General features: G+C 45.2%; 1 protein-coding gene and 1 pseudogene across 6 annotated transcripts in view; one reads left to right on the top strand and one right to left on the bottom strand.

Annotated features, from left to right (window-relative positions):
* The window catches only part of ARHGAP26 (Rho GTPase activating protein 26), a 405,589-nt gene that overhangs the window by 353,260 nt on the left and 27,918 nt on the right, over positions 1-24,411 (bottom strand). The gene's annotated exons all lie outside the window — the stretch shown is intronic.
* On the top strand, positions 15,509-18,289 carry LOC308555571 (WW domain-binding protein 11 pseudogene; annotated as a pseudogene). Its single transcript has 2 exons — positions 15,509-15,562; positions 16,442-18,289. The product of its transcript is annotated as a WW domain-binding protein 11 pseudogene (transcript).

Consider the following 24,411-nt stretch of genomic DNA (forward strand, 5'->3'; position numbering starts at 1 on the left):
ACAGTGGGCCGAAGTTCAGCACTGACCAGAGTTGCTGCCAGATCAATATACACCGAGATGAAGACAGCCTTTAGAGATGGACAGATTCCAGTGCGGACACCACCAGGAACCTCTCACAGAACATCCGGCTGGCTGCATTTATGAACTATGAGTATGAGTCATGAGGCAAACTAACACTCAGGGCAAATATAAGACTAACCTGACCTATTGATGACAATGCAACAGTAAAATGAAGAGTGAACCAACTCTGCAAAAAGAGTAAGAAAGGGAAGAAAATGGGCCAGCAAAAACCTCTCCAAGATAACCAAAACAAGCTGAGAAGTCAGTGCAATCCTTTCCTTAAAGCCCATGACGATACTCTTAGAAGAAAGTCTTTGTGAGGCATGGAGTTGGTTATCAGATTAATCATTGATTTCTTTTTATTTCCTTCAAAGGGTTGGGTCATATGCCACTTTATGGCCAACCTAAAAGCTCATGTGAATTAACAAATGTAGATCACAAATTCCTTTATCTAGATTTAACTCAGCTTATAATCAGCTGAGCACCCAATAAGCAAAGGGCAAAGATGAGAAATATTACACTTTAGAGGCACCCTATTTTTTAAAGAAGGTTATAAGAAAATGTGACTTTTCATAAAAATTCCTCCTAGCACAGAGTTGGCATTAGAAACTGGCTTACCAGATACAGAGGGTTGCCCAGTGCTTCTCAAATTTTAATGTTCATACAAATCACTTGGGTATCTTGTTAAAATGCTGATTCCAATTCTGTAGGTAATCAGGTGGGGCCCAGGATTTTGCATGTCTAACAAATCTCCAGACAATGCTGATGCTGCTGGTCCAGGAACCATACTTGGAGAAGGACCTGGACCCACCAGCCATAGTCCAGCGATGAGCATCTCCCTTGCAGTGAGGCATCTGTTTGGGGTTATAGATGGCTCAGAGAATACAGTGGAAGCCCAGGACTCCACTACCCAGAAAAATACATGGGTGCGCTTGCAGGCATGGGCATATATGCACAAAAATTCAAAGTTTACTACAGGCCATTGAAGGAGCCTCCCCACCTCTGTGAGGGAGTCCATGGATCCTAAGAACAGAACCTCTGCTTTAGCGGCCTGCCAGTTACTGTTGCCAACACCAAACTAGTTGTGGGTGAAACGGAGGGCTGCATCCCCTTGACTACTCTGGCCCATGGGTGAGCAATTCATTCTCTCTTCCTTTGGTCCAACGTAACATAGTTAAAACAAGGGATAATAAATGGAAAGTTAAAAGACTATCAGGAAGCTCTGTAATCTGGCTCCACACTCCACCTCAAGGTGTCCTCCTTCCTGGCATCCTGTCTGTCCTAAGTAGAGCAGCAGCTGCCTAAATCTCACCACCATGTGGCATTGCCTTCCCAGATCATGATTTCTAGTCTAGACCCAGGGGCAGAAGGCTAGCCCTCTCTCCCAGCTCTCCTACTTAGTTACTCTTGAAGTCTAGGTTTTCTTACCTACAGTTAAGAATAAATGCCACTGCCTGGCCAGCGTGGCTAAGCAGTTGAGCATTGGCCTATGATCCAGGAGATCGAGGTTTGGTTCCCGGTAGGGGCTGTATGCCTGGCTTGCAGGCTCCATCCCCAGTAGGGGGCGTGCAGGAGGCAGCTGATCAATGACTGTCTCATCACTGATGTTTCTCTCTCTCTCTCTCTCTCTCTCTCCCTCTCCCTCTCCCTTCCTCTCTCTGAAATCAATAAAGATATATTTTTTAAAAATTAAAGAAGGTGTTTTAAAACAAGGAATAAAAACTCCACTTCGTAGTGTTCTGGGGAAAAATAAGAAAGTGCACACAAGATGTGTCTGGCACACCGTGATGGCTTTAGGCCTTTATGAACATGAAAAGATCAATATCCATTCAAAAGATATAAATTTATCCAGCAACCTTTTGTCCATAGACTTCAAAAACTCTTGACAAAAAAAGTTCTGCCAGTTTATACAAGAGTCCTAAGGACTTTGAGATAGGTCAACGCCTCTGTAAGCAGTGTCTCTCAAGGCAAGGCCCAAGAATCACCTGCGTCAGTCACCGAAATGCTTGTGAAAAGCCACATTTGCCAGTTGGAATGGGTGCCATTGCAATTGACATATCAAAATTTCTAGATAAGGAAACTGCATTTTCAATAAATAACCCTGAGAAAGTTTCGATGTACACTCAATTTTTAAACCAGCTAAGACCTACCCTCCATGGAAAAAAAAATCAAAGTAAATACACTCAAAATTTTGCCTACAATATTAAGGGATTCACAGACCTCCTGAGGACTTCCTGGGCTCTCAGATAAAAACCCCTAGTCCATCACTCACTGTTTTCTAACTTCACTCAATCACATACCACATTCACTTTTTTCCCCCCAAATCCATACTGTTTAAATTTTTTTTACATAAACTAATTTTTACTGACATATAATAGTGAAATTGTGGATTTGATCCACAGTTATAAGTTTTCCAAATTAAATATATAATTATCAATACAAAAAATGTTGTTATTGTGTCACCTAAAACCATATCTCATGTCACCTGTACATAAGAACCACTCCTCTACGGGGAACACTGATTTATATAATCCAGAGGTGTGGGACCACAACAGGATTTTATGAGGCACTCATGGACTGTGATGTGGGGGCTGCCTATCCTGGCAAACCCAGATGACCTAATGGCCTCAGTTTGCATGCACCTGGCAGAGCTTGCTATAGGAGAAATAAAGAGGGCGTTTCCTCCAACTAGAAGGCCAGGAGATATGACACGTATGAAGGTGACTGACCTGTCCCTATGCCCTTTTGGTAACTGGCCAGCTCCCATCAATGCCCACCCCACCCCAGCCCTGCTTCCTCACTACATGGACCAGCAGTGGGCAACCTGCTTCTCTCTAGGTAATTGGTAATTAGCGCACAGAGGAGCTTGTTCACTGATGCTGGACTGCTGTTCATTCAAACTGAGGAGTTTTCAGAACTGGGCTGGGGTGGCGTCTTCCTCCTGTGTGCACGCTGAGGTCAAAAGCTGGTCTGTGGAGGCAAGTTAGAGGACACTCAGCAGCCCCAGGCAGAAACTGCACACAACCTGGTTCCTGACTTCCCAATGCCTGGTTCCAGGCCAGCTATACTTCCTGCTGCCTTCAGGGTCCACAGGACATCCCGGCATCCCAGCAATCAACTTCTCCTCTTGGCTCCAGCTGGTTTGAACAGGCAACTGCACCTCACAACCAAATCACCACTAACCAGGGACTCCCTGTGCTGCACAGCCCTGACCCAGATGACCAGGTGGAGCGGAAGAAAGGCCAGGAGCCAGGAGCCAGGAGTCAGGGTGGGCACCCTTCCAGACACACCGAGAGAGGGTGGGGCTGGAACCTTCTCACAGGGACAGGGAAGGGGCTTCTAACTGAGGGTCAGTCCTCCACGTCACTTAGGGTGAGAGGTGCCACGAGGAGGAGCTGACACAAGGTTAGTTACAAGGAGCTCTTCCTTCCTGCTGATGGTGGGGAAAGAATGAGAAGGACAACAAACACAGCTCACAGTGACTGAGTGTGTTAGCATATGAGCCAGGCTCTTTAGTGATGATCTCATTTATTCTTCCTGAGAGCCCAATGAAGGTGGAAACCGAGACTCGGGAAAACTGATTGCCAAGGTAATACAGATAATACAGGAGACCCAAGCCCCAGAGTCTGAGCTCTTACCCAGCATGCTATGTTGCTTTAAAATGATATTAAAGGACAGTGCAGAGACTCCAAGCAGAGCTAGTGTCTGAGTGACAGCAGAAGGCCACCAGAATCCTCCCTCCAGCAGCCCTGCCTCCTGTGCCAGTCCCTGACCACGGCCAGCAATACCACACCTATGGGCACAGCACTAAGAAAATAAGAGTGTGCAAAGGCAAGGAGCTGAGAGAAGGTGTGCCACCTTGCTGGAGCGTGGCTTGGCTGGACTGGCTTTGGCCCAGATCACAGGCAGAGGGTTAAAGTAGAGTGGTTTTATTTTAAAACAGTAATTGGTATGTGGCATTGTCTTTTGTGGTCCCACATGGGATGGCAAGGAAGATATACTCCCAGGCCAGGCAGATCTAAAGAAATCTGCCAAGAGCCATTTATCAGAATTATTAACAAACCCTGGGAAGAGAAATCTCATTCCCAGGCTTGGGACAGGGTGATGTGCTAAGGGAGAGAAAGCAGAACCTTAATTACAACCCCAGAGCCCATTCTGATGCCCCTATTATTCATATCTCATTCCTAAAACCTGAAGCCCAGAGCAGACAATTAACCTGTCAACATTCACAAATCAACTACAACTAAAACTCCGATTCCCCAAACTCCAAGTAGATCCAAGTCTGGTGAGGAATTTTAAACAAGGCACCTAACTTTTCCATGTTCATGTGGCTGATTTTCCCTTTAAAACAATGCTGATGGATTCACTTTCCACCGTCTTTGCAGGAGGGGTGAACAGTGTAATTCAATAACTCTGGATGACTGTTTCGGGAGAAGCACTGAGCCAAGCACTGAAGTTGTGCAGACCTATCCACACCACCTCCCGAGAAGTGGGCACTTACTAGATGGCTGCCCGGGGTGGGGGATGCAGTCTATGGTCAGGGAATGAGGGTAACGAAGATGGCTGGCTAAAACGGCAGCCAGCCCAAGACCCAATCCCACCCACAGGGCACTGAAGGTCCTCTTAGCCTTCATGGCTACAGCAGGAAAACCCATCTTAAGAACCAAGGCTTCCAAGGCACCATCCTCTCAGATCCCTTCCCATGAATGACTGTTCACTTGGCTCCCTGCTTCTGACTCTTACCCTCAGAGGGAGACAGTCCCCCAAGTTCTACCCAAACCTCCTGCTATAAACTGAGTATTTGTGTGTCCCCAAAATTCACCTATTGAAACCCTACTCCCCAATATATTGACATTAGGAGGTGGGGCTTTTGGGAGGGAATTAGGATCAGATGAGGCCATGAAGGTGGGGCCCCATGATGGGATTAGTGCCCTTATAAGCCAGGAGAGAGCTTGCTTCCTTGCTCTGCTCTCTGCCACAGAAAGATACAGTGACAAGTCTGCTACCCAGAAGAAGGTTCTCACCAAAACTGACGGTGTTGGCACCCTTATCTCAGACTTCCAGCCTCCACAACTGTGAGTAATAAATGTCTGTTGCTTATAAGCCACCCAGTGTGTGGCCCTTTGTTATAGTAGCCTGGAAAGAAGACACCCCTTCTCTCTCCCTTAGCTTGAACAATAACTCTCTTCCTTGCCAGCTCCACTCCTGCTTTTCCAGCCCCTGCCGAGCTTCGTCACCTGAATGCTGTGGCACTCCATCTTGGCACCTCCCTCCCACTTGTTTCTCCGCCTGAGTTCCTCATTTCTGGCACAGGGGCAAGAACTAACATTTTTTGAACTTCCAACACCTGCCAGGCGCCATGCTGGGTGCTTTCCATGTCCTGCACTTATTAGTCTTAGGTGCCCCGGATGCACAGTCCCATCACTGTCTGTCTCCCACCTCTAACCAGTGACTGGGCCCCATCAATGTTCTTTCTCTTCTCATTATTTGACCTCCACTTAGGTCCCCTTCTTCCCACTCTCTGGGCTTCTCCCTACCTGCCTCCTCACCCAAGTCCTCCCTCCAAGCGCACCACCTTAGGTACTACCACCTTAGAGCACAGAGCTGATCACGTCACCCCTCTGCTCAGAACCTTCTAAGGCACATCCCCTTTCCTCCACACCAACCCCAGCGCTTCGCCCGGCTCTCATAGACCTTCCAACTCACTGCCCACTGTTTCCCTCCCTTGGCTGCTGGGCTCCAGCCAAACCACCTGACTCCCATCCCTAAAGCCAGTTTGTACTTTCCAAGACTTTGTTTACATGGTTCTCTCCATCTGAGGGGCCTTTTTCTCCATTTCTTCAGGCCTAGCTCCTCTTCCTCCAAGGCCCAGTGCAGACACGGCAGCTCCTACAAGATGCCTTGGCTTATTCCCCCCATGCAATATGCTCGTCCTGTGACCTCTGGCTTCACTGTGCACTCTGACTATGGCACTACTAAATGGTGCTCTCCCCTATGAGACTGAATGCTCCTTCAGAGCAGGGACTGCATAGGCTTATCTCTGCAGCCCCCATGGTACCTAATATAGCTCTCTTACCAAAACAATATCCACTCACTCGTTCAACACATATTTGCTCAGGTGCTACAGGGTGCTCAGTATATAATGGCGAACAAAAAAAGACATAGTTCCTACCCTCCTGGGCTTCCCATCCAGTGAAGAGACAATCAGGTCTCACCCAAATGAGAGTACAGTTAGCAACAGCTCTGTGTGCAGAAGGGAAGAATCGAAGTCCTATAGAAGAAGCACAGAGGGACAAGTAAGGCGAGCCAGAGGAGTGAAGCTGAGATGAGTCCGAGGGATAAGTGGTGAGAAAGGGAAGTAGCACAAGTGTTCTGGGTACAGGGAACAGCATATGCAAAGGCCCTGTGGTGGGTGGGAGCAGCAGGCCAGTGTGGCTGGAGAATGTAAAGCAAGAAGGGGAAGGATGCACGAAGGTGACAGGGGCATCTCAATAAATGTGTAGAGTATATATAAATACATGACCCTCACCTGATTAACATACCTTTTATTAGCCAATAAAATGACCTTAGATCTATAGCAGAACACCAAATATAAAAAATACTTTCCCATTTGAAAGAAATTTCCTTCCTAAGTGTGAGTGCCATTCTCAAAAAAAAAAAAAAAAAAAAAAAAAGATTAAAGTAAGTTCTCCTCGCTAGAAATGAAAAAGTACATAAGATCGGAACCTTATAAAAATGCAATGCTGTTTTACTCTTTATTAGAAGCTGGACACCAGCCTGGGAAACAGCCTGTCGATCATCCTGCACTCACGAGAGCAGAGGCTAACAACTGCTGAGTATTAATTAAGGGTGTTAAATGCATTATCTCATTTGATCCTCACAACAAGAGGCAGGTAAAATATCATTCCCACTTTACAGGTAAGACAACTGAAGCTGACAGGCTAGTAACTGGCCCAATGTCACACAGGTGATGAACAGCAGAGCCAGGATCTGAACCAGGTCAGTGGGACTCCAAAGCCTGTACCCTTAACCACCATACACACTGCCTCACAAACTAGCTATGCTCTCAGCACTTCTGGAAGCATATTTGTTTTTTTACCTCCCCTTGTTGCAAAGCATATTTAAGCTACTAAACACTGACAATGCAAAAAAGATCAAATAATCTCTGAAGAAATGCAATGAAACTTCTGGTGTCAGCTCCCTTCCTGTTCCAGGTCTCCCTCATAACACCCAACTCTTCCTCCAATTTTAATAAAGAAAAGTTTTCCAGTTCATTGCAATACTTAATATCCTGAGAGAACAGGAATTGGAAACTGATGAATCTTCTCAGGCTACATCTCAGCCAAAGTCAACAGACTCCAAACCCCTCTTATAGGCAGTCACTGTTTACAGAACATGTAACCGGAAGAAGAGGGGGGTTTCAGATTACTGGAAAACTCTAGCCATGGTTTTCCCAACTCTTGACAAAATTCTGAGTCTTGTCTGAAGGACAATATCGCACTTTCCCTGTCAACAAATCCTTCCCCAAACTATCCCTATCTCTCTGTCTCAAATCCTATTTGGAAGTAGCCAGGACATAGGGTGCAAGAAAACTGTGCATCGACTTGTGGCCTGGCTAACTCTCATAGGATCAGCCAACCAGGCTATGTCACCACTGAGATCTCATTAAACTAGTAATAGAGGCCACCACAGAGTCAACGCCCAAGCTGAAGCTGCCTCACCTTCTAGAACTCCTACTACCCTCAAAGACTCGTCTGAGAAACTCAAAGCCTAGGTAATACAAGTGTATTCTGGAACTGTATTCCTGAACCATACTGTTACGGGTTGAACTGTGTCCCCTAAAATGTATATGTTGAAGTTCTAACCTCCCCGTACCTGATAATGTGACTGTACTTGAAGATAGGGCCTTTAAAGAGGTAATTAAGGTAAAAAGAGGTCATACTGGTGGACCCTAATCCAATATTACCGGTGTCCTTATACAAGGAGATAGGATCAGACAATGACAGAGGGAAGACCACGTGAAGACACAGGAAGAAGACAGCCATCTATAAGCCAAGGAAAGAGGTATCAGAAGAAACCAACCTGCCAATCTCTTGATCTCAGACGTCTAGGAGCTAAAATTGTAAGAAAACAAATTGGTGCTGTTGAAACCTTCCAGTCTGTGGTACTTTCCTATGGCAGCCCTAGCAAACTGAAATTCACACTGTTCAAGTTGTTCCAAACTCTAAGTAATTGCCCTGCCACTCTCTGCAGGGCACAGGCAGGATGGTATTCTTTCTGAAGCAGTCAGCCTATAGTATGGCCACTGGGCGCAAATGTCACATTTAGACAAGCCACTGAGTGCTAGAGTGAATGAAGACTATTGCCTTTGGGGGACTGCGTGTGCGGGTGGACCAGGACAAAACTTTATGTTTGCATTGTTAGTTACAGAATTGATCAACAGAATTTCTTTTTAGAAATGAATATAATTAAAATTTGGTCAAACCCATCCAAAGACAGGTGCCAGGGCCCAGCACCAATACTTCTGTTCTAGACCAACTAAGCTTTTCCTGTAGCAGTAATAAAGGACTGTGTTGCACAGGTCCTCCGAGCACACCGCAGGGTCAGGATTCTGCCCAAACACCCTCATGCTACAGCAAGAGAGGAGGAGGAACTGGCGGGGGGAGCAGGAGAGAGAGGAAGCCTTTCTCAGCTAACAAAAGGACAAAAGATCCCTTCCAAGAAACGTCATCCAGGGCATGAGAGCATCAACTCATCACGCAGCCAGGTGTTGAGTAAGCTTACTTCAGGGGTGAACAGGGGTTTTTAGAGTCCTATGATCAGGGAAGGAGGCTCTAAGCCACGCACGTTTCCTAGAGGTCATGGGGCCTCTAGAATGACTTACAGGCTTCTAAGAAGTAAGGAGAGAATATTTCAGTTGGGTGCTGCCGAAGCTAAAACAGGAGGAGGGTGAGCTCAAAGCCTGGTACAATGCTGGATACCTAAGTATCATAATTAAATAGCTAGCATGTATTAAGCAACCGCTGAGCCAGGCACTGTGCTAAGGACTCTTCAGCTACGCCAGCTCACGGAAACCTCACAATAACCATGGGAGGCAGGGCTACTGTTACTCCCATTTAACAGCTTAAAATAAGGCCAGAAGAGTATGAGCTCGGTTGGAGTGCGATTTTTCCCCCCCCAGTTCTGTTGGTTAGTATATCCCTAGAGCACAGAGCAGTGGCTGGCTTGTGGTAGGCACGCAATGTTTACTTGTGGAATAAATGAAGAAAGAGGTTACTTGTCAATGTCACAGAAGGAACAGGCCCCGGATTTGAACCCATGCTGTCAGCCTCCAGAGCCCACACTCTCAGCTTCTGCTCTTTGATACAGGGTAAAAAAAAGTTTCTAAAGAGATGCGGGGGGACTCCTGGCACGTAGACAGCTTGGTCCATGGCATGTTTCACAGTGTCTGCGCCGTCTGCTCCTCAGCACTGGCAATGTTGCTCTGCACCCAGAGTACAGAACAATCATTCAAGGGACCAGTGCCCACAGATGATCGGGGAAACATGACCCTTATTACCTGGGTCACTCCCTGGGGCCTCACACACACCATCTTGTGTTGTACCCAGTAACTCACTTCAGTGTGGGAGAGGGAGATGGAGGAAAGTTACTGGAGATTGATTCATCTGAATCTCCAGGAATCTGTTGGCTAGAGCTGGTACAATCTACAAAAGAACTTCCCAACGTGTGGTAACAAGCACACCACTTTGCGGTGCACAAAAATCATTTTAGGTGGCACACAAATAAACATTAGAGCTGACAGATTGATTTCTATGGTTACTTTGATTTGGGGCAAATTACATTGGTGTTTTATTTATGGTCAAGTTATAAAATACTCTTTTAAAACAAAAAGTGTCCTTTCAAAAAGAACAAGTACACCTACTTAAAGAAAATATTAGGTAAACAGCAGAATAGGTGTTACATCAATGTAGCAGAAAATCAAGATAGAAGCATGTGAGTGACTGAAGTTTGGGAAATATGGTTTCCTGGAACTTTCTAAGGTTTCTGTGTCATATGTTCCCATCCCTGCAACTCACCCATCTGGCCACCCGGATGTGCCATAGCTTAAAAGGAAGAGAATTTACAGAGGATACGCTTTAAATTTTCCATCAAAATCTCTTAATAAATTACTATACCCGAGAGAGACAGATAGATGGACAGAGATTAAGAGAGGCAGAGAAAGAATAAAAGACAGAGAGCAAACACACAGACACAAAAGGCATGTTCATGAAGATATTACGAAGTTAACAGCAGGGCTTGACCTGGGGCTGAAGTGTTGCCCTCTGCCTGGAGAGAGCTGTAACACAGAGCTCCCTTTGATACTATCCTAAATTCCACACTGATTCTTTCGGCTATTATTTTATGGCATGGTAGCTCAGCTCAGCCCTGTCCAAAGAACTATACTGAGGTCCCCGGGACCTGTTCCAACAACAACACACAATGAGGCTTTCTCTCTCTGATAAAGCCAGGAACCCTCCCTCTGTGATCTGCTCTCCTACTCCTCCCAGACAAAAGTACAGTCCCATTTTGAGAATTCAGCCAGCCAAATGCTGCCGCCTCCTCCTCACCTTCCCCATTGGGGATGATCAAATTTACGGTAGGCTGCAGGTCTAGGGTGCGCTGAGCTCCAGGACAGAACGTAGGGGTGTGCTCAGCTCCAGGGGAGAAGAACAACACCTTCAGGGCTACAGAAGAAAAGCTGAAAGGGAAGCGATGGTACCATAACCTGCACCAACCCAACATAAGCTCCATGAGAGCAGGGCCTTGTCTTACTCATCTGTATTCCCAGAGCCAAATGCAAACAATGACTGATGCTCAGAAGGTGTATGGTAAACAGCTACTGAATGAACAGGTGAATGGATGGGTGACTGAGAAAATGGATAAAGGAGTGAATGAATGGGTGGGTAAATGGATGGATGGATAGATGCATGGACGGATGGCTCCAGCAGGGCTGGGAAGAGGAAGTGAAGAGGGAGTGTAAGATTATTCTATCCCTTTTTGCTTGAGAACTAGCAACTGTATAAATAGGAGACCCCAAAGGACTAATTTTCCCTTTTCACAGCCACACCCTAGCAGGTGGTACATTAACAGCGGGACTTTTCTGACCCCTGAGCCGTCTAGCTCATGGCAGAATGCACCAAACCGAATGCGAGTCTGACCCTCCAGAACATGCTCAGATACCCCAGCCTGTGTCTTGATCTCTGCCATCTGAAACAAGGAAGAGATGAATCATTCGGATGACTTGGGCAGACCAACTAGACCCCTCGTTCTGAGAAGTTCAAAGTCCTTCACATCCTGGCTTCCCTCGTGGGACTCTCATTTAAAGTATATATGTAAATTTTTCTTCTCTTTTCCTCTTTTTCTCTTTGCTTATCTGAATTTTCTAATCACTCTACAGGAACACAGATTACTTGAGCAATAAAGATGTCTAACACAGACTGATACGACTCACAAATAAGACCATTCAAAACAGACACTGAAAGCGCGTATTTATGTTCCATTTTAACATTTCTATATTACAAAATTTAACACTGCCATTCCATGCAATTACATTCAACTAAGACCTCTGAAAAGCAAGCTGTAAATTTCTGATAAAAGTCAAAACTCATGACTTAAAATCAGAACACCCAGCCATACAGGCACTTATAAAAGGGGCAACTAACTGACAGGCAAGGTGCCAGAGAATTAGACAAGTAAAAAACACAAGCTTTATCAGTAACGCACCATATATGGATAAAACATATGTTCTGAGTTCACCCGTGGTAAGAAAAGCCGCTCTGCATCTCTCCTCTGGTGGCAGAAACTTCCACAGCAGCTGATAGGGGCCAGGGTATCATCTGTAGCAAGAAAAGAGCTTTTCTTTCTTTGTGGGGCTGGTTGGTCCATCTTGGAGCTTAACTCTAGTCCCAAACAGATGGATCACAGCTCCAAGCAGCTCAACCACCAGCTAAGAGGAGCCTCCATTTCTGCCCAGTCCTCGGACCGCATTGTCAATGGCCAGTCCATTCCACAAAGTAGCAACACGGAAAGCAGCTGGGCTAGCAATCAGAAGGCCTGATTTCTGGATCAAATTCTAGCCAGACCCTGCACAACTCAACCACTTTGTGCCTTGGAGACTCCATTTTACCAGAAGCTAGTAACACCAGCCATATCTCACAGGTTGCTGAAGATAAAAACTAAGGTAAATGTTGAATTGTGTAAGGGAGAGAGGGAAAAAGTTAAGCACCGCTAAGCAATATTTGATACTAGTTATATGAATGGGATTTCACCACCTCTAACTATGGCTGAAGTTTAACAAGCAGAAGAGAGATTCAATTGTTGTTCATTCCGATGTTCTCCTAAAACACAACATTCTTAAACTTAAAAATAAAAGAAATGGACAGAACCTTCCAAGTTCTCATTTTCCACCCCCCTTCCTCACAAGGAAACAGCAGAGCATTTAAAGTATGGCCTGTGAGAACTGGATGAAGATAACAGATAATAAGCCCCCCTCCCCCCCGCCCTGTTCCCAAGGCAAGCAAGGGGGAAGCCGCCTGCTTGTGGCCCAGCAGAACCCTCTGTCCCGTTGGTGCTTCCACCCTGTCCTCAGCCCCAGGAGCCGGGGTTGCAACATGGGTGTGAACTTGAACAGTCTGGGCATGTATCAAAAAAAGGGGTGAGGGGGCCAGCCAGGTCAAAGATTTCCCAAGGCTGAATCAATAGAGCTGTCTGTAGACAGAGGGGCAGCAAATAAAGTGTGTTAGACACCGGTGCTGTGCCTCAGGGAGTCTTTGCTGAGCACGGCCCAAGGACTCCATCCCCAGTTCCCCTTTCACACACAAGACCTCCGCAAGAAAGCTGGACGGAAGCGCTGGGTCTCTGGGAAATGAGATCTGAGGTAGGAACTGCTGAGCTGAAAGGCTGTGATTTTCAAGAGAACAGGATGTGTTTGAATCCAGGCCTGGCCCCTTACTGGCTCTGTATCTCTCATCCAATGGCAAGTTAAGCAAACAAGTTACTAAACATTCTTGACCCTAAGTTGCTTCACACAAACATGAACGAACCCTACCTTTCTAACACAATTGTTGCTAGGGTCAAATGAATCATGCCTGAAAGCACTCAGCAAGTGTTCAGCTCAATGCATTTCACTCCTATGAATTTCACAAATACATCACTATTGTTATTATTAATTGGGAAAAAATGGCCATGTGTACTTCAGAATCATGTTACAGGAAAATTCCACTCCCTAACCCCGAGCTAGAGAGGCAATCTAGAGAAGACTGAGGGAGCTGCCGACCCCTCAGGCCAGGGCTGCTTTCCTGTCCCACGGATCTCACCACAGTATTGTTTCTGCAGAGCCTCCAGCCTCAGCGGGGGGGGAGGGGGGGGGGGGGCTTACCCTGAACAGAATCAACTGTCAGCTTGCCCCAAACCTGCATAAGAACTCTAACGTGTACTTGTTCTGGCTTCCTTACACTACCAAAGTGACTGAAGATGGCATGTGCCCATCAACTGCCTGTACTTACACAGGTGTCTAAGTAATGGGGTTTCATGCGTGGGGTTTCGCTCATCTTTTATTTTGTTCTCACCCAGGCATCATCACTCCAGCTGCCCATATTCCACAATTATATAAGAAAGTCAGAAAGGAGGCAAAACACAAGAGACACCATGGATATCAATAGCATCCTTCCCAAAACCTTTGGAGCAGTAGCTCCCAGATTTGAGAATTTCAGCAACCAACTTGAACTAAATACAGAGACAAAGACACACACACACACACACACAGTTCCAGTATTTTATTATGCCTAGCAAGCACAACCATTTAAAAAATGCATATCAATCATCACTTAATATAAAAAGAACAGTCTTGACTATTCCAAAATAGTAAGAAAGATACACTCACAGAATGACACAAACCTCTGCATGACAGAAATTTAGTTTTATGAAAAACTCATTATATTATATTGCCCATATTTTCTCAGCAAAACCTGTGGGACTCTGCATTTAAGAACTGGTGTCCTATGAGGAGGCATCGCTCCTTTCCTGCTAAGGACTATCAGCGCTGGAAGAGTATAAAAAACATATCTCAGTACCTGTATCCAGAAACCGCAACAGAAAGAGAAGTCTTCTGCCCACACTGCTGAACATGAAAAGAGAAGCTGCTTTAGCTTCCATGAACACCAGAATCTGTCTGGCTAATTCCAGATGCCCTTCTTTATTTTCCCAATTAAAAATCTATCCAGCTCACCTTTCTGGGTTCTGGTGCTTTACTCCAGATTACCGCTGCTTTACTGACTAATCCAAATCTCATTCCCACTCTTAAGCCTTTCTGTAAACCCATTTTTTAAGCTCCTCTCTCAAAAATCTGCTCAAGTTAAACATAAATTTACCATATGACCCAGCAATTTCGCTCCTAGTTACCTACCTAAGAGAAATGGAAGCATACATCAACACAAAAACTTGTATAGGAATGTATACATTTCTATGAAATGTCCAGAAAAGGCCAGGAGAATTGACTACAAGTAGACAGGAGTGAAATTTTTCATATTGAAGCATTTAAAAAAACACACACACAAATCCCTTGCTCAAATCTATGTTTAATATGATGCTTGGCAGAATTCAGTGAGTTTTTATTCAATGAGTGAGCTACTGAGTCAGTGGGTGAGTGAAAGAGTGAACAAATGAAAACTACTTCCCCAGAAGCCTCTCTGGCAAGCCTTAACTAGGTCCACATATTTCATTCACTCTAGTCAGTCTCAGCAAGCTATGTGTAATAGTTATAGAATGATACCACAAATTCATTATTACATAACTATGACACACAACATATGTATATGTAAGTATATATACACATAACAGAAAAGTATATATACACTACATATATATATATACAAACAGGGTGGGCAAAAGTTGGGTTACAGTTGTTCATATGGAAAATAATAAATAATAATACAAGAATAAATAAACTCACATACAACTATATACCTACTTTTGCACATATATATTTATTTTTCCTAATTCGTTGGATTAGGGTAAACTATATAAACCTGTCATTTTTGTACGTCAAAAATGGTTGGTAAAATACTGGTAATTTCATGTGATTCTAACTATACATCAATTTTTGATACAGGAGACAGGATAGAACAGAGGCGCTTAAGTCAGACCAACCTTTGTGTGGTTCCGAGCTCCATCCCATATTCTAAGCTTCAGTTGCCTCATGTGGAAAATGGGGATAATCACAGAATCTTGTTCACAGGGCTGCTGTGAGGATCACTATGACAATGCACAGAAAGCACATGCCAGTGTGGAGGCCAAGTCACAAAGGAAATGCTCAGTAAATTACAGCAGTTATTGATACCTGTTGGTCTATCTCTCTATAAACTAAACATTCCTGTTATCAAGGAACAGGATTTTTATTTCTTTTGTATTCATGTGTTCCCTAGACCTGCAGACAAGAGATGCTCATTGCTGGAGTCCTGCAAAGGTAAGGATTCCAAATGGCTCCTGAAGCCTAAGAACACAGCTGCCTACATGCCACCAGAGTCCCTGCCCGTGGACCCCCAAACTCCTCCAAGGTGAACTGCAAATGTGATGCACGGCTCTTATGATTCCATTCCTGACCTCTTCACCACAAGCTCAGCAGCACCATGAAGCAGAGGAAGAGCCATCAGAGAGATTTCCTTCTGCCTTAGTTCAACAAAGATGTTTGGCTGCTATGCAACCAGTGTTTAGTGGATGATAAGGCTACTTGTGAAAGGCTGGGTTTCTACTAGCAGCAACAAAGGAAGGGGACCACAGAGGAGCTGCAAATGACATCACATCCTTATTCAGAATTCCTCACCTCATTTATAGGGATCATAAAGGCACCCAAAGATTCCAAACAGGAGAATCAATGGGATTAAGTTAGAGTCACAGATTTCACAAATAAAAATACAAGACAACCAAAAAGGTTTCAAGATGGAGGTTGCCAGACAGCTGACCAGGAGCAGAAGTGAAGGCCCCTACAAAGAAAAAGAGGTTGCCCAGAGGGGCGTGGCTCAGCGGTTGAGCATCAACCTAGGATCCAGGAGATCACGGTTCAATTACCAGTCAGGGTACATGCCCAGGTTGTGGGCTAGATTCCCAGCATGGGGTGTGCAGGAGGCAGCCAGTCAATGACTCTCTCATCATTGATGTTTCTCTCTCTCTCCCTCTCCTTTCCTCTCTCTGAAATCAATAAATAATATATTTTAAAAAAAAAAAAAGAGCCTGAGAATCGTCCCCTCCCAGCTTCCCGCAGGCCCAGAGCCCAGCAGAAGTGCTTAGACTTTCTTGGTTTGATACTGTTGGCTTTTTTAAATGAGCATGTGAACCATACATACAGATTGTCAACACGGGACAAAGATCTACATCATTCACCAAGGCTGGAAAATTTATGAATCCCACAGGCCAAGCCCAAAAAGAAGCCCAGAAGAGAGAATTAAAGAACGAAAAAGAGCGCATGATGGTACAAGCTGAGGTTCTGAAGATGAAGGATCCCAGACAGGTTATCCGGGGCAAGGGGAAACTGGGTGAAATGGAGTTTAACCCAACGCGACAGCCACAGGTCAGTGAGAAGGTGTTGAAAGACAAGCATAAAAAGCTGCATGGAACCTTCCAACATATGCTATGACTCTGTAGAAAAAGAGAATTCAGATATTTACAAAGAACCGAGAAAGCCAGAAGTAGAATATGAACAGAAGAGGGCTCAGCTTAGCCGATCAAGAATGCTCAGCATGTGGAAGTGGCGAGTATTCCTTTGCCAGGTATGCCACACGCTCCTTCCAACACCTGATGCAGGACATTCCACGTCCTGGTGCCCAGCCACCCTCCATCCTTCAGAAGGCAGCCTATGGACCTCCAACTCAGCAGTTTCTAGTCTTCCTCTTCTTGGACATGGTGTTTGTTCCACATTTTCTCCTGGCAGAAAACCTCCAGGTCCGCCCCCTGGTCCACCTTCTCCTCAAGTCTTGCAAATACATGGCCGTAAAGTGGTCTTTGCCTAGGATCTTCCCTCTCGTCGGCGAGATGAAGACATGCTATACAGTCCTGAACTTGCTCAACGGGGTCACGATGATGCTGTTTCCAGCACCAGTGAAGACGATGGCTATCCTGAGGACCTGGATCAAGATAAGCACGATGACAGTACTGATGACAGTGACACTGCCAGATCAGATGGAGAAAGTGAAGGGAATAAATTAGTACACTGTGATGATACTGAAAGAGACATCAATGAAGAAAAACAGCAGGTCTGAGTGCACGATTTGCAGATATGCCTGGGGAATCAAGGAAGAAAAAGAACATTAAGGAGCTAACTGCTCTTCAAGCCATGATGCTTTTTCGAAGGTCAGGAAATCCCTGAGGAGGGAGGGATGGGAAGCAGAGGGATTTTCAGGGGACAATGATGAAGGTGATCCTGATGATTCTGAAGCAGAAAAGCAACCACAAAAATAGCATAAAGAGGAATCTCTTTCTGATGGCACATCTGCTTCTTCACAGCAAACAAGCCCCCCCACGATCTGTTCCCACTTCTCAGATACCAGCACCTCCCGTGCCAGGACAACCTCCTGCTCCACCTTTACGGCCACCTGGACGACTTCCAGGAGCTCTTCCACTCCTAAGACCACCTGGAATGCCAATACTCCAAGGAAGGACCTTGACTCTAACTTTTAACTCCAGGACTACCACCAGGTCGATCCCCTGCCGCCCCTCCCCCCCAGGCCCACCTCCAGGTCTGCCTCCTGACCCTCCTCCTAGGGAACCCCCACAAAGGCGACCTCCCATGCACCTCCCACCTTTGGTGCCTCCACTCGGACCTGCCCCACCTGGGCTTTTCCCACCAGCTTCCTTGGCAAACCCAGGAATTTTAAATGCTCCACCCAACTTGATTCGGCGACCCAAGGCAGATGACACAAGCGCGGCCACCACTGATAAGAAAGTCAAGGCAACCATCAGTGCCAAGCCTCAAATCACTAATCCCAAGGCAGGGATTACTAGATTTGTGTCCACCACACTCAAAGTCCATCGGGAGAATCAAGAGGCTACTGCTGCTTCCCAAAGAAACTCAGAGGATGGTTTGGCTGCGCCTCTTGCCGCAGCAGCCCCTAAATCAGGTCCATCTGGTCCCATCTCGGTACAAACTAAGGATGATGGATATGAGGCTTTCAGGGAAGAGATGGAAGGGCTGCTGTGACAACTTCTGATGCTTGGACACGTTTCTGTTCACATCATCGGTTCGTGGAGAAAGAGGCCCTTAGGAAGCTTAGGCAAAAGGGCTACTTGCACTGTCAGGGTATTTCCTAATTTCATTTGAAGGAACATCTTAAAGTTTAGCCTTGTTTGGAATTCACTGCATACGAGGGTACCTTGCTCAGAACAGGCTGGTTACTGAAGCCGTTCTGCTAACACCCATTCCCTCTCAAACCACCATTTTCACCCTCTCCAGTTCTTTGGAAACTTGCAATCAGGCCGATCTTTGTTACTTATTTGTTTGATTCTCTTGTGTGCTGTGGGCATTGGAGTACAGATTTGGGGAGGGGGGAGTTTATTTCACCCCATCTTGCCTTTTGTGTTTATTTTTAATATTTTCTTACAAATATGTTGTAATATTGTAGTGAAATGAATCACAACGTCATTTCCTAATACAAAGTGAGATGTGTGGGAAGAAAATGTTCAATTCTTTGATTAAAATTACTTCCCAATGACCTTAAAAATAAATAAAAAATGAAAATAAAAAAAAATACAAGACAACCAGTTAAACCTAAAGTAAACAACAAATATTTGGGGACTGACTTATACTTCAAAATTTTCATTGCTTCTCTGAAATTCAAATTTAACTGGGCACCCTTTATTTTATCTGTTAACTGGATTAAATCAATACCACAGATAACTATTTTCTTTCCCTAACACAGGACAATAAATTTTCAATTCAACTCACTATTCTGTAACACAGATAAATACATAGATAGATATAAATATAGACACATCAGAAAGATAAGGTTCCCTGATGTAGTGAGAGTCTGTGTATGAAGCCGGATTAATGGATCTAAGCTGGCCACCATTTGCTGAGGTTGTCCCAAAACTGTGCCAAGAAGCACTTTATACGCACGATCAGCTCACTGAATCTCAAAGTAGCCCTCAGAGGTCGGCTCATATACTATTATCTCTCTCTCACAGGTGAGGAAACCAGGCTTAGAGAGGGTGGAATCAAACTCAAGTTTGGGCCTCCCAATTTGAACCAAAGAGTTAAGTCTAGGGGCCGCTCACCAGAGTCCGAGACTCAGTCTACATCCAAATCTCCAGTGCCATGGCATATGAATTATATCTCAATAAAGCTGTTAAAAAATGCTTTTTAATACTTCTCTATCAATAAAACTGAGAAACTTCAACCCACAAAACCTCTAAAGGCACTTCAGCTGGTGATTATAATTGCTTTTACTCTCTTCCATTATACTTCCCAATCTCAGCAACTTCACCTCTCATGGGCCTTTCTACTAAAATTAAGAGAAAAAAAGCAAAGGTGACCAAACTTTAAACGAGTTACATCTTGGTAACTGGCTACAGCTCTCTTAAAGGATGCTTTAGAAATAAGACTACAATCAAAACGAAATGTTGTAAAATGTCAGCTTCAGCACATCCATCTATATAGCCTTCGTCACCAATGATAATGGAGCTGGGCTAAAACTGAGAAAATTGTAGCCATTACTGTAAAAAGAGAATATTCCCTCGGCATTGGTTGTAAACAAATGCCTCATTCATATAGCAGGTACCACAGAACAGCTGTTCTCATCTCAACGCTCACAGCCACTGGAGCTTCCAGGAATTTAAGAGGGAACAGATCCTCTTTGATGTTCGTCTTTTCAGTCCAGGTTTTATTCACTTTCCACAAGGTTGCTGAATCTGACCCATACCCACTCTAGTCTCCCCAGACAGAAGGCAACTGTTTATATGGATATGCTAACCAATGGCTGGCATTACGGGTGGGCATGAATGGCACGGATTTGATTCATTTTTAAACAATGCAGTGTTTCCCCGAGAGGTGTGGGCTACTCTAACCACGGGAGTGCAGGACGAGCCACTTCCATCCTTACTCCTGAGGAACACAACGGGGTATGGTGACACCCTTCAGACACAAGAGTAGCCAAAAGCAGGAGGAATTCTTCAGTGTGTTTGCCTTTGGGAGGCAATCTATCTCCTTGGTAACAGTTCTAAAAAAGAAAGGGGGTGGGTGGGGGGGGGTAAAGAACCTCTACTAAATCTTACACCTTAGCAGACGCCTAGAAAATATGCCTGTTACTCACACAAGGTACCATTCCTTTTTCTCAAAGGGATGCTTAGGATTTTTGTATTGTTTTCTTTGTCTTTATCAAAAAGGGGCATCTAATAGCTTTCCAAATGGATCCGTGGCTTTCTTCATCTAGAAAATGGAGACGGCGGTAGTAGTGATAGTATCACTACCTTATAACAGCGATTTTCATCTTTTTATCTCATGACACACATAAACTAATTACTAAAATTCTGCAGTACATCAAAAAATACATTATTTTTTTGTCAATCTGACCAAAAAAATAGATTTAATTTTAATTCACTCACTCCTATTGTTGTGCTGGCTGTTGTCATTTTTTTTATTTGACAATCTAAGGGAAAAGAGGTCAGTGCCCCTGAAGAAATAGTCAGGTATTGCATGTTTTAAAAATTCTGCGGCACACCAATGTGCCTGCCACAGCATACTGGTTGAAAATCGCTGCCTTATAAGGTTGTTTGGAAGATTCCGTGAGAGCGTGTTCAGGATTTACAGAAGGTCTGGCACACTTGGCGTCATCAACAGATACTCACTACGACTGTCACTATTCCCCAGTACAGCACTAGAAGGGTGGATGTTAACTAGGAGATGACAGGAGGGAGAATTGGATGATGTATAAAACACAATTCAAAAGGCTCCTACAGAAATTCCACAGCTCAAGATCAAAGAATCAAAGCTATGCCCAGAAAACAAATTTTAAAAGAAAGAAAAAGCAGTCAGCCCTGTGCCCCAACCTGCTAAACCACGCAGCCACTGGTCACGCAATTGAAGATGCCTTCAGGCCCTGGCTGGCCGGGTAGCTTGGTTGGTTAAAGCATCGTCCCAATGCACCAAGGTCGTGGGTTTGATCCCTGGTCAGAGCACATTTAAGAATCAACCAATGAATGCATAAATAAGTGGAGCAACAAATCTCTCCCTCTCTCCCTACCTTCCTCTCTCTCTCTAAAATCAATAATTTTTTTTAAAAAAAAGGTGCCTTAAGAACAGGAAATGGCACCTGCAGTGAGCTGATGACTGAATCGTACACACAAACACACACACTGCCCATCAGTGACCTGATGATCCTTATCAGGGAAGATCAGGATCCACACAATGTAAAGGTATGGACACGTGCTTAGGCTGGAACAAAGAATGAACCTGGCATCTGAGATCATGTCCATCTCTCTCTGCCTCGGCCCCTGCTTTCCTCCCACCCTGACACTAAGACCTTGCGGCTTGCAGATAGCAGACACACAACTAGGAGATTCCAAGAGCATGAGAACACGCTGCTGGTTTCTAAGAGCCATGGAAAGTAGGGAAATTACTGAACTAACACAAGAAGCACAAATAATGGGAATAGACAAGAAAAAGAGCTTGGGCTTCTGGTGACAGTTTCATATAAGAAAAGCCGAAAATAAAGGGGGAGAGACAAAGGGAGGGAGGGAAGGGACTCTAATGACTCATAAAGAGCAGAAGTGAGTAAGCTGTGTCTCTATGGTCCTCTCAGCTCTGCATCCCAACCTTGAAAATTGGGTGAATGTGTTTATCATCTATCTGCCCAGTCTGGATTTTTATAGCTATTTATCCTGCAGTCTGTGCCTTCTGGATCATCACGCCAGACAACGGGAAGGTAAGCACGGCTCCTATCAGATAACAGGCGGGTAACAAGGAACCACCTTTAAATTTGCCCTGATGATCAAACCATTTTGTTTAACACCGTGCGTCTGGCTGCATCAGTCCAATGAATCGCGCAGGTGAATAAGCAGCTGTGAAGCCGATTACAACCATGCTCCTGTGGCTCATGTCACTCTCTACAGCTCACAGACTAAATTCTGCTGAGAAATTCATAGGCGAAATACCCTCAGCCTCAGAGCATCACTGCCAGGGCTGCTGAAAGACTGGGCGGCGGGGGAGGCACTTCCTACCACATTACAAGTGTAAGAACTTTGTTCTGACAACCATTTGTGAAGCAGCCCTTGTGTGCCAGTCACTGCAGATGACTGAGGATACAGCTGCAGTCTTTGTCCTCAAGATGCTTAGAATCTAAACAGACCTTGCAGTCTAAATTGTAATAAGTTATGAGAAGGACCCCAAAATGCAGAACACAAATCTCCAAAGTGGGGGGGGGGGGAAGCATTAAAATATGCCTCTAAAAAAACCCATAGTTGTTCCTCCTGATCGTATTCACTGCTGTCAGAGCTGTAACCACAACAGGAAAGGTGACTGAAACTGTGCTGTTTGTTAGGCTTGCTGCAGAATATATTCAGGGCATCTCTTCAAGGAATCCCAGTTTAGGAATGAACAGTGTGCCCTAAACAGGGCTGGTCCCAGGCCCAGGAAATCACCCAACGCCGGGCTTCAGGGAGACCGCGCGCATGCAGGCCCGCATGGCGGTTGGGAAGAGGCCACGGAGCCATCAGGCCCGGGTATCTTCTCAGCTCTGCCGCATGTCCGACAGCCCCGAACTAATCGATTCCTCCTCCTTGGGGGCATGGTTTCTGCATTTATAAAACTGCAAGAATAGAAAAAGGAGAAGCACGGGTAGAGAGAGGGGTAAGTGACCATTCACTGGGTGCGCGCACATGAACAAACAGCAGTCCCCGAGCCAGCTCTAGGTGACATGATTCAGTTCCTACCGGAAACTCTTTGCTCTTCCTCTTCCTCCCACACACAGTGAAGTGCACTTTCGCCATCACCACCCTTCCAGGAAGAGTGGCTTTTGAAAGGCAGCTCTTGGGCAATCTACAACTTCCTAAAACCATGCACAATGCTCCACTTAAGGGGATAATTTAGAGCACTACACTGAGCAATGCCCCAAACCAACCCCTGTTTCCCTGCTGTACACCAGAGAGGCCTGGCTACAGCAGATGGTCACTAGACAGGGAAACCCAGGGCGGCTTCCAGAGGAAGGAACACTTGAGCTGATGTGTGAAGGACGAACAGTTATGGGAAGGGAGGCAGAGCAGTGCTACAGAGGGCAACTGTGTGCCAAAGCCCTGTCGGGGTAGGCACATGAGCTTCAGAAGGAGCAGAACAGGGGCTCGTGGTTGGAAAATGCAAAGATGGTGCAAGATAGAACTACAGAGGTGAGACCAGGATATGGGGGGGTGCACCAGGGGTCACTAAAGGGTTTTAGGCTGGAAGGTGACATAATCAGACTTTAATTTTGAAAAGACTATTGTGGCTACAGAATGGCCAGTGAGTCCCAGTGGTGAATACTAGCATCCACTACATGGGAACAAGTGTCTGAGACACCAAGAAAGAGAAAGGCTGGGCAGAGAAGATGGGAGAAGGGTCAGGTGGACGGAAACACCCTGTATCCATCCCCTGAAATATCCTAAGCAGCACCAATAATTGTAGGAACTTGTAAGAAATGCAGAATCTCAAGTCCCAGCTCAGAACCTGGATTTTAACAGGTCCCCAGGCAATTCGAATGCACGATAAAGCTTGAGAAGCACGGCTCCAAAGCAGGGTGGGTACCACTTTGGAGATCATCAGTTCTACCACTGAAGTCTTGCATTTTCAATCCCAGCTTTAAACACAGTCTGCAATGAAGCTCCAAAACCCATACACCTGCCTGATAGTTTAACTAAAACAAAATCACAGACAAGGTTTGCCATGAAAGAACTCTGCCTACACCAGCCAGGAGGGAAATCAGCATCTACCTGCTCCCTGATCTTGCTAAAGCTATACATACAGCAACCACACTGGGTGACCACAGCTATGACACAAGAAACATCCTGTATCTATCCCCTGAAATATCCTAGGCAGAATCCAAGTCTCTCCTAAAGCTTCCAGAAGCATCCATGAGTCAGTCACCTTTGAGGGACAGCTTCTCAACACTCAGCACTATTCACCTTGCTACTCACCTAAAAAATGAGCAAAGCCACTTGCAGCATTCATCAGTCCTGCAGATCACAATTCTATCTAGCTCTAAAAACACTTGCTGGCTTAATCACTGCTTTTATGTGACGCCTAAACTAAGTCTTTTAATCATTATGTGTCCCAGTTTTTCCCATCTACAAAACAGGAAC

Source organism: Miniopterus schreibersii, assembly GCF_964146895.1.
Source record: "Miniopterus schreibersii genome assembly, chromosome: 4".
NCBI classification, from domain to species: domain Eukaryota; kingdom Metazoa; phylum Chordata; class Mammalia; order Chiroptera; family Miniopteridae; genus Miniopterus; species Miniopterus schreibersii.